The sequence below is a fragment of the Protopterus annectens genome, chromosome 16.part0 (assembly GCF_019279795.1).
Source record: "Protopterus annectens isolate FY-2018-M chromosome 16.part0, PAN1.0, whole genome shotgun sequence".
Taxonomy (NCBI): domain Eukaryota; kingdom Metazoa; phylum Chordata; order Ceratodontiformes; family Protopteridae; genus Protopterus; species Protopterus annectens.
Window position 1 is genome coordinate 673,854,387 of NC_056750.1, and position 17,105 is coordinate 673,871,491.

The 17,105-nt window shown below is 41.8% G+C and overlaps 1 protein-coding gene across 1 annotated transcript in view; it reads left to right on the forward strand.

Annotated features, from left to right (window-relative positions):
• The window catches only part of EHMT1 (euchromatic histone lysine methyltransferase 1), a 1,716,251-nt gene that overhangs the window by 265,434 nt on the left and 1,433,712 nt on the right, over positions 1–17,105 (forward strand). The gene's annotated exons all lie outside the window — the stretch shown is intronic.

The window sequence follows — 17,105 nt, forward strand, 5'->3', positions numbered from 1 at the left end:
TTAATTATAATGTAATCAATAAATTTTGGGACAGTATGTCTAACTGTATCTTGCATTTGTCCAATTCTATTTATAAGATATTGTCTCAGATTTTGCAAAAGTAGCCATGAGTCATTATTTATATTATATTTTCTGGTTATCTGATCTTTAGTTAATATTTTCTCTTGTTCTACCAGCTGATGCCAGTAGCTTATTGAACCTATCTTGAGCATATTCATTTTCTGAATTTGGTATGTATCAAGGATAGTGGGTGTAAAGGCTATAAGAAAGATCAGAAAGAACCATGAATTAATATTTGGGACTTTGTTTATGAACGATTTAAATGTTGTTAGTGTGATGTTCATATATTTGGATGGCAGTTTATTATTTTTATTTTTATCTTCTAGATAATCTTTTAACATCCAAACTAAAGGAAATGGTGGTATAGTTAAATGATCTGTTATGTTACGACTAAGTTCAGTATAGACCTGTTAATGTAATTGTTTCCATATAGGTTTGTAGTGAGCATTTAACCATAAGGTTATATTTGTAACAACAGAGGACATAATATATATCTCAATATCAGGTAAATTAATTCCTCCATCTTCCCAGTTTGGTAAATGTTTAAAACAATTCAGGGTTTGTTTGGGAATCATAAAAAATTATTAGTTTATTATATCTGAGTGATATACTTGGGAGGTGGCAGTGAAAAACTTTGTATTGGATATAATACTTTAGGAAAAATAATTGATTTAATGAGGTATAATCTGTCTCCTATTGTAAACATATGTTTGTTCCAGGTAGATATCGCTTGCTCTATTTTATCTAGTGTTTTATTATAATTATATATGTGAGTCAAGTCTTCAAGTAGATCTATGCCTAAATATACTATTTTATTATCCTCTGCTGTGTATTTGGAATATTTTTTGTTTATATGTTTCTTTTTAGTATTACATGACATATTTTTTTTTCATTGAACTGTAAACCTGAAATAGTTTGGAAATTATTTCTTTAAACAAAGCTTGTAAAGATGCATTAGTGTCTGATAGGGTAAGAAGTATATAGTCTGCAAATAACTGTAATTTGAGAGAGTTTTGTTGATGCAGTTGCCTTTAATATTACTATTTGATCTTATCTGATTTGCAAATGGTTCTATAAGTAATGCAAATAATAGTGGTGATAGGGGACAGCCTTGTTTAGTTCCTTTTTTGATTAGTATGGGAGCAGATCTATATGAACCTAATTTAACATATGCTATGGGGTCTTTATATAGTGACTGAATAAGGGCGATAAAAGATGTAGGAAAATTATATTATTTTAGGACTAGTGTAAGGAAATTCTAGTTAACAGAATCAAATGATTTATTAATATCTAAGGATATTATATTTAAATCCAAGTTTGCATGTTTGCTATAATCTATCAATGACGGAATTATTTTAAGGTTATCATATGTATTTCTTCCTTTGATGAATCCTGTCTGGTCATCATGTATTAGCATGGGAAGAAAGTGTTTAATTCTGTCAGCATATATTGCCATGAACATTTTATAATCAATGTTTAATAAGGATATTGGTCTATATGGCGAACATTTTCTCATATTTGTCTGATTTAATTATTGGTGATATCAATGAATATTTCCACGAAGGTGGTATAATTATATTTTGATTAACTGTGGAATGTACTTTTAAGAGTAAAGATATAGCTTGATTAGGTATTACTTTATACATTTCTGATATTAAATTATCAGGGCCAGGTGCTTTATTTAATTTTAAGCTTTTTGATCTGTGATTTTAGTTCTGTCATAGTAATTGGTTTGCTTAGTGTCAGTTTATTCCTGTGTTAATCTTATAAGAATTTTGTTAAGATAATTTTTTTATAGCTTTGTCAGGTTTTTCATGGATGCTTGAAAGGTTATCATAGTTGTATTGTAATCTAAAGGCTTCTAATATACTATTTAGGTCCGTGACTTTTTTCATTGTATTAGGGATATATAATTCTTTTATTTGCGTAGATTTTATTATTTTTTTGTTCTATTAGCTAGTTGTCTCTGATGTGCTGGATTTGTTGAATAAGAATTTAATTTTATCTTTTCTAGGTTAATCATTGTCTTGTAATGTAAAATGTTCGCATATTTGTTAAATTGTAGTAATTCTTGAATTAAATCTTTACTTCCTTCTTGAATTCCTAGTTTTAATTTATCTGCTTTCTTTTGTAATTCTAGCATGTCTTTATTCCATATTTTTCTTTTATTAATATACCAGGATAGTACTTTCCCCATATATATATATATATATATATATATATATATATATATATATATATATATATATATATATATAAACGTTTTTATTTCACCTTCAGAAAATTATTTAAAGTCTGTTAATTTTGTAACATATGAAGGTATTCTTGTTATGGGATTATTATTTATATGCATAAGCTCCATTTCAAAAACCAGAGCATTCTGATCTGATAATGGACAGTTTATTTTGACATTACTTATTTTCGTTACTAAATCATTGGATATGTATATCCTGTCAATTCTAGAACTAGTCTTATATTTATGTGAGTAAAGTGTAAATTAATGAGTCTGGGTCAGCAAATTCATTTATATCTTTTATGGAGATTGCGTCTGTAAACTTCGAAAGTGTCTTTGATATAGGTAACTTTCTTCTTTTACTTTTTGAATCTGTATCTTTGTCATCTATTATACAGTTGTAGTCTCCTGCCATTATTAGACTACCTTTAGTTAAATGTAATATTTCTTCAATATGATGTTTTACTGATGTCCTTCAAGGATGCATCTGCAGTCCTTACAAATGGGTTGTCCTGTCGTCAGGCAGCCCTTCGGTCGGCCGGATTCCAAAGTCTGGGTCTGGCCTCGGCTGATGTCGCACTCCACCCGACGTCATAGCTGCAGTTATTCGGGTATAAAGGTATCAGCCGACGCCATCTTCCTCAGTCTTTCTTGCCGCGTGGCGCCCGAAGCAGAAGCTGTTCGCAAGTGCCGGTCGGTCAGAACCAGAGATTACTACTACCGAAGACTTCTACTACCGAAGACTTCTAAAGCTAAGTACCCGTTGGGGACTCTTTCTTGCCTCAGCCGATGTCAGAAAAAGTGAATAACTGTTTAACTTGTGGGAAACAAATACCTCATAAAGATTTCCACTCTTACTGCTTACCTTGCTTAGGCCCAGACCACGACGTAGCAGCTTGTCTAGCCTGTGCTTCTTTCACCCGGCGAACGCTTAGGCGTCTGTCTGTATTTGCTGAGGAGTTTTCGGCTCCGCTTTTGCTTACATTATGCCGTCGGATGCTCCGACTACGCAAATATCTAAAAAGCGCAAAGAAAAGGACCGACACTCGCGGTCCGCGGTTTCGGCCGAAACCGCGGTTAAGCCAACCGCGGGTGTCTCGGTTTTGGCTGAAACAGAGTCCACGGTTTTTCCTTCGGCCGAAAGCTTACCTCCTACCGAGGCCTCATCCAGCATGGTTGAATCTGCTACTGAAATCCCACCCGCTCTTGCAGGTTCTCAGGATTTATCTGATACTATCCCTTTGGATATTTCTACCCCTGCACATGGAGCTGCTAGGCCACCTGCAACCATGTCGATTAAGGCCTTTGCCAGGGCTAAAGCAGCAAAATCTACCAAAACTGTGCCTGCTAAGACCCCCTCTCACAGGCCTAGCTCTAGTTCACAAATGCTTAGTCTAGCAGAGGATCTCATTTCTTTGATCCGGGGATCCCAACCACACCCAGACAGGGCCTCTCATCCACCTCCAGAGAAGAGGCCTAGAGTAGAGCCCCCTGAGCCAGTTTCTACAGATGACTCCTCTGATGAATCAGATAATTCTAACCCTCCAGAGGGCCCTTTTTCCCCTTATGACGACTCTGATGCTGAAGAGTCCATTCCTTCTGCCTCTCCGCCTGAGGAATTTTCTTTTGGGGAAACCTTGCATGCTATGAGGGAACAATTTCAATGGCAGGGCAAGGATTTTTCAGACTCTAGGAAATGGCTTAGAACCTTTCTGCATTTGCCACAGCATAGGCCTCTAGCCATTCCTCCAGTTCTTACTGTTGTGGATGATGCATTTAATGATGCTTGTACTGCTCCTGATTCTCTTCCTCCGGCCCCTGCTAAGCCCGATAGGTACTACAAGGTTCCGGACACACATTATCATTTGTATAAGGCTCCATTTGCAGTTCCCGAAACTATCTCCCGGGGACCTAAGGTTGTAGCAGCTACCTCTGCCAAAAAACCCCTCCCCTCTGAAAGGGAATCTAGGGCCTTAGAGAGATGGGGTAAAAAAGTTTACACTTCTGCTACTCTTTCAGCTAGGGCCTTGAACTGTCAATTCCTCATGATCCAGTATCAAGAATTTATGTTAGACCAGTTAACTAAAAAGCTGTCCTCGGATGAACCATTAGACAAAAAATCTGTTCAGGAAATGGTACATAACATTCAGCAGGTCAGTAATCATTCTTTAAAATGCGGCTATGATGCACTGGAGGCTTCCTTTAGATCAGCCATGACTGGTACAGTGATCAGAAGACATGCATGGTTAAAAGAGCAGTCCTTACCAGACCATGTTGAATCAAAGCTCCTAGATGCTCCCATGGACAAGCTCAATTTGTTTGGCTCCCCTGCACAGCAGGTGCTGAAGAAGGTGGAAGAGAAAGCAAAATCTGTCCAGACAGTCAAGGATTTCTTGCAGGTCCAACCTCCAAGGTTTAGCAGGAATTGGCCTTCCAAGAATTGGTCCTTTCCAGACACCTCCAGAGCTCAGAGAGGCAGGAATAGGCGCTCAAGAGGCAGGGGTCAATCCAGAGGTGCCTACAGGGGACATCAGTGGCAGGGTAACAACCAGCGAGGTACAGCCACAGATCCAGCCACCACCACTACCACAGGACAATCACAGTGACTTGGCTCTGGCACCGCCTACCAGGGAACAACTAGAAGCACCCTTAGGCGGGTAGCTAGCCTTATTTTCAGTAAACTGGCATTACATCACAGGAGACAAGTGGATTTTACAGACAATAGACCAAGGTTACAGGTTTCACTTCCATACTCTACCAAGGAAGAGAGGAATGCCAAACCTACCTCCAAATCAAAAGGCAGAAGCTCTAAAACAAATAACTCACTTACTAAGGATGAGAGCTGTAGAAAAGGTACCATCTATGGAACAAGGACAAGGATTTTACTCCAGGCTATTCCTGGTACCAAGAAAAGAAAACCAATGGAGACCTATTCTCGACCTGTCCGCTTTAAACACATACCTCATTGTCCCAAAATTCAAAATGCTGACCCTACAGCAGCTTCTTCCCATGTTGGGCAAGGAGTCTTGGCTGGTAACTCTATATCTCAAGGAGGCATACCTGCACGTCCCTATATGACCAAATTGCAGAAGATACCTCAGATTTCTTGCAGGATCAGATCATTATCAATTCTCAGCATTGCCCTTTGGCTTATCTACTGCGCCCAGAGTGTTCACGAAATGCCTGGCATCAGTAATTGCTCATTGCAGGCTTCAGGGAATTCAAATCTACCCTTACCTGGACGACTGCCTGTTAGAAGCAGACAACAAAAACAAGCTAACAAAAGACTTGAAAAGGGTCATTCATCTACTGCAAGCCCTGGGATACACAGTCAATATAAAAAAGTCAAGGCTGATACCATCCCAAAGGATAACCTTTTTGGGTGCAGAGCTGGACACATCAAAACAAATGGCATTCCTAACAGTAGAAAAACAGGAGCAACTCCCTCTCTACTTCTTGGCATTAACAAAGCAGAACCAGCTAACAGCAAGAAAAGTCCTGCAAGCCCTGGGTTACATGGCATCCTGCATAATATTGATTCCACATGCCAGACTGCATATGAGAAAGTTACAGTGGTACCTAAGGAATTTATGGTCTCAGCACAAGCACAGCCTAGATACCCAAATTCCAGTAATTCCATGCCTGAAGCAAGAATTCCAATGGTGGGCTCAGGCCTGTCAATCAAACAAAGGACTGCCCTTCCACAGCAATCAAGCCAGACCATCACAACGGACGCCTCAGACCTCGGTTGGGGGGCGCACATGCTGGACAAGTGCATACAAGGCTTATGGACTCAAGACCAGCTGCACCTACACATAAATCAAAAGGAAATGCTGGCAGTGAAATATGCGATCCAGGCATTCAGACCACTCCAACAGGGTCATCTACTGATAAGGACGGAGAACACCACAGTTATGTGGTACATCAACAAACAGGGAGGCACACATTCATACCCTCTATGCCGGATGGCAATGGACCTCTGGAATGTGGCCCTGAGCTTCAACATTCAGTTACAAGCAATTTTTGTGCCAGGAAAAGAAAATGTACTAGCAGACATACTAAGCAGAACTACCACGGATGCCCACGAATGGATGCTGCATCCGGACATCTTCAAAACCATTACAGGGAAATGGGGACTACCAGAAATAGACTTATTTGCATCCCCACACAATCACCAACTGAAGAAATTCTGCATGAGGATGTACCACCCACTTGCTTGGAAAGTGGACTCCCTATCATTCAGTTGGAAAGACATGACAGCATATGCATACCCACCTCTTCCTTTGATGCACAAGGTGCTATTGAAGATCAAAGAAGACCGTTCAAGGATCATCCTGATAGCTCCAGACTGGCCAAGGCAACATTGGTACCCATTACTGAGGAGCATGTCTCTGGAACAAATATGGCCTCTACCCCTAGTTCCCTTACTGTTAACACAGAACAACTTCAAAACCCTGCATCCAAACCTGAAAACACTGCAGCTGACTGCCTGGAACATTGCATAACACCAAATTACCCAGATTTATCTCAAAGGGTTAAAGACATTATCTTGGAGGCTCGCAGACCCTCAACAAGAAAAAATTATTCAGCAAAATGGAAAAGGTATCACATTTGGAGTACTGCAAAAGGAGAAAATGTGTCACTGGTAAACATAGCTAACATCCTGGAATACTTGGCAGAGCTCTTCCACAATGGCCTGTCCTATTCTTCCATTAAGATTCATGCATCAGCTATTTCAGCAGAATACAACTTGGATCCTCCAGTCTTCTCACATCCTCTGCTCAGGCAGTTTCTGAGAGGAATTAAAAATGTAAAACCACCTAGAAAGCCACCATTGCCAGCTTGGGACTTTAACTTTGTGCTAGAAAAGTTGACACTCCCACCTTTCGAGCCAGCAGCAACAGCAGAATTACAGTACTTATCATGGAAAACTGCTTTCCTGCTTGCACTCACTTCAGCAAGAAGGGTTTCCGAGCTACAGGCATTAATGGCAGTACAGCCCTTCCTGATCTTCCATCAAGATAGTGTCCATGAGAACAAATCCTACTTTTATGCCAAAGGTGGTCTCCAGGGTATCCTTAAACCAGGCTATCCACCTGCCTACATTCTTCCCCAATCCACAGAACAGGGGAGAAAGACTGTTGCATACCTTGGATGTACATAGACAATTACGTTACTACCTGGACAGGACCAAGAGCAATAGAAAAACTGACCAGCTACTGGTAGCATATGCAACAGGAATGGAAGGAAAAGCAATTTCAAAACAGACAATCTCTAAGTGGATAGGAAATTGCATTAGATTTTGTTACTCTTACCATGGGAAGAAAACTTCAGAAAACATCAGACCTCACTCTACAAGGGCTACAGCCACTACCACAGCTTTTTTACGAGGAGTGGCTACCAAAGACATTTTAGAGGCTGCTACTTGGAGCTCCGTGCATACATTTGCCAAGCATTATAATTTACCCTTATACTCCAGATCCCGAGCAGGTTTTGCCACTGCTGTTTTGCAAGGGATCTTAACTACACCATAATCTTATTTCTCCTCCTCCCCCAGTTTGGCTATGGTATTCTACCCATTTGTAAGGACTGCAGATGCATCCTTGAAGGACATAGTACAGTTTTGTACCTACCATAAATGTAGATGTCCGATAGGCATGCATCTGCAGTCAGGATTGCCCACCCTCCTTCCCCTCTGAGGTACTCCTAGGGTATTTACCCATCTTCTAGCTAGCTGAGGGAATCTATTATGGTGTATTTGTTTGTATATATGTATGTACATGTTTATTTTTATTTGCTCTCTCTTATTTGGAAACTTTTGCAATTATCCAAATTTAGCCTTCCTAGAGGGCACCTGGCATCTGGGGCAAGAAACACTGAGGAAGATGGCGTCGGCTGATACCTTTATACCCGAATAACTGCAGCTATGACATCAGGTGGAGTGCGACATCAGCCGAGGCCAGACCCAGACTTTGGAATCCGGCCGACCGAAGGGCTGCCTGACGACAGGACAACCCATTTGTAAGGACTGCAGATGCATGCCTATCGGACATCTACATTTATGGTATTTACAAAACTGTACTTTCCTACGCCAAGTCCTGGTATCCAGTATAGGTTAACTAAAGTGTATATTTTCCTATTTAACTCTATATTTACTAAGCAAAGCATACCAGAGATGTGTCTTGATAAGTGTTAATTATTCTAGGAGAAATAATTGTAATATGCATTAATATGGCTACTCCTCTCTTCTTTTGTTTGTATTGAGAACTTACTAATACTGTGTAGATGTTCTTCATCTCACATTGCTGCAGTCCTTACATATGGGTAATCCGCTGTCCTCGGTCGGCCCGAATACCAAAGTATTAGGCTGACGTCGGTCAAGGCGCTTAAAACTGACATCAGGACGTCAGGGTACAAAAGCGCATGACCGACGTCATATCCTCAGTCTTTTTTGCCGCATGGTCCGATGCAGAAGCAGCGTTGCAAGTGCCGTTCGGCGTTCTGAAATTTTCGAGTTGAGTTTCAGACCGAATCCAAGTTGGCTAAGTACCCGTTGGGAATATTTTGTTTTTTCTTGCCTCAGTGTATTACGGATATCAGAAAAAGTGAATAATTGTATTTCTTGTGGGAAACAGATACCACATAGGGATTATCATTCTTTGTGCATTCCTTGTTTGGGGCCTGAGCACACGTAGTCGGGTGTCGCTTTGTGCTAGGTTTAATAAGCGCACTATTAGCGAAGGTTAGATTGTGCTAGGCTGGTCTTGAAGCGGTGCAATTATAATATGCCGTCGGATACTCCGCCGCTTCCTGAAGAAGCGCAAAGACAAAGCGGTTAAACCCAGGCAAGATGAGTCGTCCGTTCCGGACGCCGGTTCTTTAGAGGCTTCAGTGGAACCGGTGGTTCCGATGGAGGCTTCTCTGGAGTCTCAGGGGGAGACTTTGATTTTGCAGGATGTGGCCTCTCAAGAGGCAGGTCAGGCTGAAAGGGCTTCTCAGGTTTCTGTACTCCCCTCCCTTCCCAGGGTGGTTAGGCCCTCTCCTGTTTCCAAGGCTTCTTCCAGAGGCAGGCCAGGTTTAGCTTCTGTTGGTGTCAGTCCTAGTTCAGCAGGGTCTGTGCCTAAGAAGCACATGCTTAAAATGGCAGAAGATTTGATTACTCTGATTAGAGGTTCTATGCCCCCTCCAGATAAGAGGCCTAGGGTGGAGCCAGAGTTGGAAAGTTTTGAACAGGCTTCGGATGATTCAGAGTCTTCGGCTGAAGACTTGCAGGAGTACACTCCTTATTCTGATTCTGATGCAGAAGATTCCACTCCTTCTGCTTCTCCTCCAGAGGATTTTTCTTTTTCAGAGACACTTCATTCTATGAGGGAACATTTTAAGTGGGAAGGTCAGGACTTCTCTGATTCACGGAAAAGGCTTAGGGAATTTTTGTTTCTACCTCAACATAGGCCCTTAGCTATACCCCCTGTTCTGGATGTTGTGCAAGATGTATTTTCAGAGGCTTCACTTAATCCTGATTCTCTGCCTCCTGCGCCTGTTAAACCGGATAGGTATTACAGGGTGCCTGAGGCTCATAAATATCTCTATAAGTGTCCTAGGGCGGACCCAGAAACTATTAGTCAGGGACCTAAGGGTGTCAGGGCCTCTGTTGTAAAGAATCCGGTTCCTCTAGATAAAGAGGCCAGAGCTTTGGATAGATGGGGAAAGAAGGTCTATACATCTTCTACCTTAGCAATGAGGGCTTTGAATTGCCAGTTTCATATGTTGAAATATCAGAATTTTCTTCTTTCTCAATTGAAATCTAAGGTGGATGCTCTGGCAGAAGGTATTGAGTGTAAGGAATTACAAGATTTGGTGCATGCCTCTGAACAGGTGGGTAAGCATTCTTTACAGTGTGGTTTTGATGCTTTGCAGGCCTATTCTAGGGTGGCTGCCACTGGTTCAGTTCTTCGCAGGCACACCTGGCTTAAGGATCAGAATTTATCTGACCATATTAAGACAAGGATTTTGGATGCTCCTTTGCAGTCTGAAGTGTTGTTTGGTCCACCTGTGGAGTCAGTCTTGAAGAAAATGGAAGACAAGGCTAAGTCTATGCAGACTGTTAAAGATTTTTTGCAAGTTCAGCCTCCAAGTTTAGTAGAAATTGGCCTGCTAAGGGGTGGACGTATCCTTCTTCTGATTCTCAGTCTAGGGGTAGATCTAGACGTGGTAGGGGCAGAGCTCAGAGTTCCTTCAGACCTAGAACATGGAGTTCACCTGCACAATCTTCGAGTGAGGGCAGGGGCCAGTCCTTTCGTAAACAGGCCCAATGACCTACTTTTTCAGCGGCCAGATCCTTCTTGCCTGGCAGCACCTTTGGGAGGACGGTTGGCACTCTTCAAGGAAAACTGGATTTTAATTACCCAGGACAAATGGGTATTGGATATCATACACCAAGGTTACAAGTTTTATTTCCATACCTTGCCTCCTTTCAAAGGCATGCCAGACGTTCCTCCTCAGCAAAGACTAGAGGCTCACAAACAGATTTCTCTACTACTTCAAATAGGAGCTATACAACCGGTCCCTCTGCCAGAAGTGGGCCTAGGATTTTATTCTCGCCTGTTTTTAGTACCAAAGAAAGGGAACACGTGGAGACCAATTTTGGATTTATCTATCCTCAACACATATCTGGACATTCCCAGGTTCAAAATGTTGACGTTACAACAGCTTTTACCTCTGCTGGGCAAAGATCACTGGATGGTGACTCTGGATCTCAAGGAGGCTTACCTTCATGTTCCTATCAGGCCCAGTTGCAGGAAGTATTTGCGTTTTCGGGCTGGGACTTTTCATTATCAGTTCTCTGCATTGCCCTTTGGCTTATCTACTGCGCAGAGTGTTCACAAAGGTTCTGGCTCAGTGATAGCTTTCTTCAGGCTAAGAGGAATACAAATCTATCCTTATTTGGACGATTGCCTGATTCTGGCTCAAGGAAAGGACGAACTTCTTCATCATTTACAGTATGTGATGGCAGTGTTAAGATGCCTAGGGTATTCTGTGAACGAAATAAAGTCCAGTCTAGTACCCTCTCAGGACATGTGCTTTCTGGGTGTGAGACTGAATACAGCATCCCAGATGGCCTTTTGACCCCGGACAAACAAAAGAATCTTTCTCTTTATTTCCATCAATTGTCTCGTCAGTCCAGGCTGACTGCAAGGACAGTCCTTCAAGCCTTGGGGTTCATGGCATCTTGTATTCTGGTACTTCCCAATGCCAAACTGCATATGAGGAAGCTACAATGGTATCTCAAAATGTATGGACATAACACTGCCAAGATATGGACACTGTCATTCAGATAATACCTTGCATTCAAAAGGAATTTTTGTGGTGGGCTCAGGAATGTCACCTAAACAAGGGACTCTCTATGACCCGACCAGAGGCGAGTCAGATTCTAACGACAGATGCCTCAGACAAAGCTTGGGGAGTTCATCTAAATGGAAAATGGGTACAAGACACGTGGCCTGCCAGACTTCAACATTTACATATCAACTTGAAGGAGATGTTAGCAGTCCAATTTGCATTGATAGCTTTCAAGGATTTACTTCTTCCAGGGCAGGTGTTGATTCAAACAGACAACACAACTGTCATGTGGTACATCAACAAGAAAGGGGGGACACATTCATACCCTCTATGCAGACAAGCAATGATTTTGTGGGAGACTGCTCTCAGTTTACAGCTAAATCTTCAGGCAAGGTTTCTGCCAGGAGCACATAACTCCTTAGCAGATGTGTTGAGCAGACAAATAATGGATCCCCACGAGTGGAAATTGGATCCTCATGTATTTCAAAAATTGACAGTGTTATGGGGAACTCCAGACATAGATCTGTTCGCTTCTCCACTAAATTACCAGTTGCCAAAGTTTTGCACAAAAAGGTTTCATCCCACAGCTTGGAAAGTGGATGCTCTCTCATTCATTTGGAGCAATCTTCATGTGTATGCCTTTCCACCACTGCCTCTCCTCCCAAAGGTACTCCTGAAGGTCAGACAGGACAAGCCAAGGATGATTTTAATAGCTCAGTTGGCCTCGACAGCACTGGTACCCATTACTGAGAAGTCTGGTACGGGAGCCTCCATGGCCTTTGCCTTCGATTCCACACCTGCTGTCTCAGGAGAACAATCACTTACTCAATGTCAAACTTCAGTCTCTGCATCTAACAGCCTGGCATATTCTGTTTTAAACCCTGGAGGGTCTCAGCTTCCACAACAAGTTTTGAATGTTATTTTGGAGGCCAGAAGGCCTAGTACAAGGAAAGTTTACGCAGATAAATGGAGGAGATTTTTAATTTGGAGTACAGCAAAGGACTTTGATGTTTCTAAACCTAATTTAAGTGTTGCTCTTCAATACCTTACTGAGTTATTGGACAAAGGTTTGTCCTTCTCTATAAAGGTTCATGCTGCAGCAATTTCTGCTCACTATGACTGTGACCCACCATTATTTTCTCATCCTTTGTTTAAGCAATTCCTTAGAGGGCAAAGAATATAAGACCCCACGTAGAGCTCCTACTCCTGCTTGGGATCTCAATTTTGTGTTGGAGAAACTCACTGTACAACCTTTTGAGCCTGCAGCTACTGCCGAGTTGAAATATTTATCATGGAAGACTGCTTTTTTGTTGGCCATTACCTCTGCGAGAAGGGTTTCTGAATTACAGGCCCTTATGGCGGTTGAGCCTTTCTTAATTTTCCACAAGGATAGGGTATCTTTGTACTAACCCTTCCTTTATGCCTAAAGTGGTTTCTAGTGTGGCTTTAAACCAAACTATTCATTTGCCTACTTTTTATGCAAACCCCAAAATAAAGGGAAAAGATTTTGCACACTTTGGATATACACAGACAGTTGCGATATTATTTGAGCAGAACTAAAGGGTTCAGGCAGTCTCAGCAGTTGTTTGTTTCATTTGCTTTGGGTTCTCAGGGCAAACCTGTTTCAAAACAGACTATTTCTAAGTGGATTGGTTTTGTATTGCTTTCTGTTATTCCCATCATGGTAAGGAGATTCCAGCTGGGATTAGGCCTCATTCCACTAGGGCTACTGCCACTTCTACAGCTTTTTAAGGGGGGTGGCTACTAAAGATATTTTGGAGGCAGCTACTTGGAGCTCAGTGCATACTTTCTCTAAGCATTACCACCTTCCACTTTACTCTAAATCTAGGGCTGGATTTGCCACTGCAATTTTACAGGGCATTTTGGCAGCTCCTAATGCTTTATAGTTTTGCCATCCTCCTTACCTCTGCTTTGGGATTCTACCCATATGTAAGGACTGCAGCAATGTGAGATGAAGAACATAGTACAGTTTTGTACCTACCATAAATGTAGATGTTCGAAGATCCACATTGCTGCAGTCCAATTTACCCTCCCTCCTTCCCCTCTGTAGTTTGAGGTGGTTGTGTGGTTTGGGTTGTAAATATTGTAAATATGGATGTTCTTCATCTCACATTGCTGCAGTCCTTACACTTGGGTAGTCCGCTGTCCTCGGTCGGCCCGAATATCAAAGTATAAGGCTGACGTCGGTCAAGGCGCATTAGACTGACATCAGGACGTCAGGGTACAAATGCGCATGACCGACGTCATATCCTCAGTCTTTTTTGCCGCATGGTCCGATGCAGAAGCAGCGTTGCAAGTGCCGTTCGGCTCTGAAATTTTCGAATTCGGAGTTTCAGACCGAGTCAAAGTTGGCTAAGTACCCGTTGGGAATATTTGTTTTTCTTGCCTCAGTGGTTTACCGGATGTCAGAAAAGTGAATAACTGTATTTCTTGTGGGAAACAAATACCGCATAGAGATTATCATACTTTGTGTATTCCTTGTTTAGGGCCTGAGCACGATGTTGTTGGGTGTCGCTTTTGTGCTAGATTCAATAAGCGCACTATTAAGAGAAGGTTAGATTGTGCCAGGTTAGTCTTCGGGAAGCGGTGCAATTATAATATGCCGTCGGATGCTCCGACGTCCGCTTCTTCGAAGAAGCGCAAGGATAAAGCAGCTAAGCCCAGGCAAGAAGAGTCGTCCGTTCTGGACGCCGGTTCTTTAGAGGTGTCGGTGGAGTCGGTGGTTCCGCCGGAGGTTTCTCTGGAGTCCCAGGGGGAGACTTTGTTGTTGCAGGATGTGGCCTCTCAGGAGGCAGGTCAGGCTGAAGGGGCTTCTCAGGTTACTGTACTCCCTCCCTTCCTAGGGTGGTTAGGCCCTCTCCTTCTGATTTCAAGGCTACTCCCAGAGGCAGGCCAGGTTTAGCTTCAGTTGGTGTCACTCCTAGTTCTTCAGGATCTGTGCCCAAGAAGCATATGCTTAAAATGGCAGAAGATTTGATTACTTTGATTAGAGGTTCTTTGCCCCTCCTGATAAGAGACCTAGGGTGGAACCTGAGTTGGGAGTTTTGAGCAGGCTTCGATGTTTGAGTCTTGGCTGAAGACTTGCAGGAGTATTCTCCTTATTCTGATTCTGATGTGGATGATTCTACTCCTTCTGCTTCTCCTCCTGAGGATTTTTCTTTTTCAGAGACTCTTCATTCCATGAGGGAGCATTTAAGTGGGAAGGTCAGGACTTCTCTGATTCCAGGAAAAGGCTTAGGGAATTTTTGTTTTTACCCCAGCATAGGCCTTTGGCTATACCTCCTGTTCTGGATGTTGTGGAAGATGTGTTTGCAGAGGCTTCTCTTAATCCTGATTCTTTGCCTCCTGCTCCTGTTAAACCGGATAGGTATTACAGGGTGCCTGAAGCTCATAAGTATCTTTTTAAGAGTCCTAGAGCGGACCCAGAAACTGTTAATCAGGGGCCTAAGGGTGTTAAGGCTTCTGTTGTTAAAAATCCGGTTCCTCCAGATAAAGAGGCCAGGGCTTTGGATAGATGGGGAAAGAAAGTCTATACTTCTTCCACCCTAGCTATGAGGGCTTTGAATTGCCAGTTTCACATGTTGAAATACCAAAACTATCTACTTTCTCAATTGAAGTCTAAGGTAGATGCTCTGGCGGAAGGTATTGAGTGTAAAGAGTTACAAGATTTAGTATATGTTTCTGAACAGGTGGGTAAGCATTCTTTGCAATGTGGTTTTGATGCTGTACAGGCCTCGTCTAGGGTGGCTGCCACAGGGTCAGTTCTTCGCAGGCACGCCTGGCTGAGGGATCAGAATTTATCTGACCATGTTAAGACAAGGATTTTAGATGCTCCTTTACAATCTGATGTGTTGTTTGGTTCACCTGTTGAGGCAGTCTTAAAGAAAATGGAAGACAAGGCTAAGTCTATGCAGACTGTTAAAGATTTTTTGCAGGTTCAGCCTCCGAAGTTTAGTAGGAATTGGCCTACCAAGGGGTGGACGTATCCTTCTTATGATTCCCAGTCTAGGGGTAGATCTAGACGTGGTAGGGGCAGAGCTCAGGTCTCTTTCAGGCCTAGAACAGGGAGTTCACCTGCACAGTCTTCGGGTGAGGGCAGGGGTCAGTCCTTTCGTAAACAGACCCAATGACCTACCTTTTCAGCTGCCAGAGCCTTCTCGTCTGGCAGCACCTTTGGGAGGAAGGTTGGCACTTCTCAAGGAAAATTGGAGTTTAATTACCCAAGACAGATGGGTATTGGATATAATCAAATGAGCAAGAGACCAGAGCCAAGAACAAATAAACGGCTACCAAACAGTCACCACGATGCTTGAATAATCCAAAAACTGATGTTTTAATGTAAAACACAACAGAAACCACGTAGATACAAGCGCTTTCGCTAGGATATTCCTAGCTTTATCAAGTTACTAAAACACTCAACCATCCTGTCTTTAAATAGCAGTTGCAATCAATTAGACAATTAAAATAACCAATTAGTAACAAGTAAGCTTGTGCTTTTTTTAAGAAGAAAATATATACATCTAAACATGTTCATAAATACATAAATATTCAACCAGTGTTCATATGTAAATTGTGTACACTGCAACAAATTGTAAAATGAACCATTAAAACTATTAATAATTGCAGTTAAACTTACACTAAAGCTAACTGCTTCATTGATACAATGTAATTTGTTAATCCCTTAAATAAACCTAAAAAGGTTATATTATGTTATTTCATATTTAATATTTTATATTTTTAATATTTTTAATATTTGATATTTTCATTACAACCAGTAAACATTGCGCTGTATGTATACTTAGTTATGTGCTTATAAAAAACCTATACAAAAAGGCTGACGCCCACATTCTAGGCTGAAAGGTCTAGACGAACTAAACTAAAACAAACAAGAAAAAAGTGAATGCGAGAGAACAACCAATGTGTGTATCTGATACAAACAAAGTCCAGGACGGATGCATGTACATGAGCATAATGTGAGTAAAAAATAATGAAAAAGAGAGAGCTAATGAGAAAGAAAGAGAGAGAAGAGGGGAAGAGGAGAAGTAATGAAAAAGAAAAAAGATGAAAAATGATGAAAAAGAGAAAAGTGATGGAAAAGAGAAAAGCAAGGAGAAAAAGTGATGGTAAAACAAATCTGATAATTTATAGTCTGGCCCTTCTTAACTTTAAAATCGGCTTTATACTGATGGTATCATTTAAGCCAGGCCAGTTTGCTGCATTTAACTTGAGCTGCCACACTAGCTCCCTGTACTCTAGGGTGGCCTCCCAATCCCCTCCTCTCAAGTCCCTACTGATCTGTTCCAAAATCATAAATTTGAAATTGTGTTTGGGACATGTGAGGGAATGTTTAAACAGCGCATTGGTCTCCTTGCCTTTACTCATCTCATAAAAGTGCTCATACATTCTTCTCCTAATTTCCCTCTCAGTCTTTCCCACATAAAAACTTTTGCAA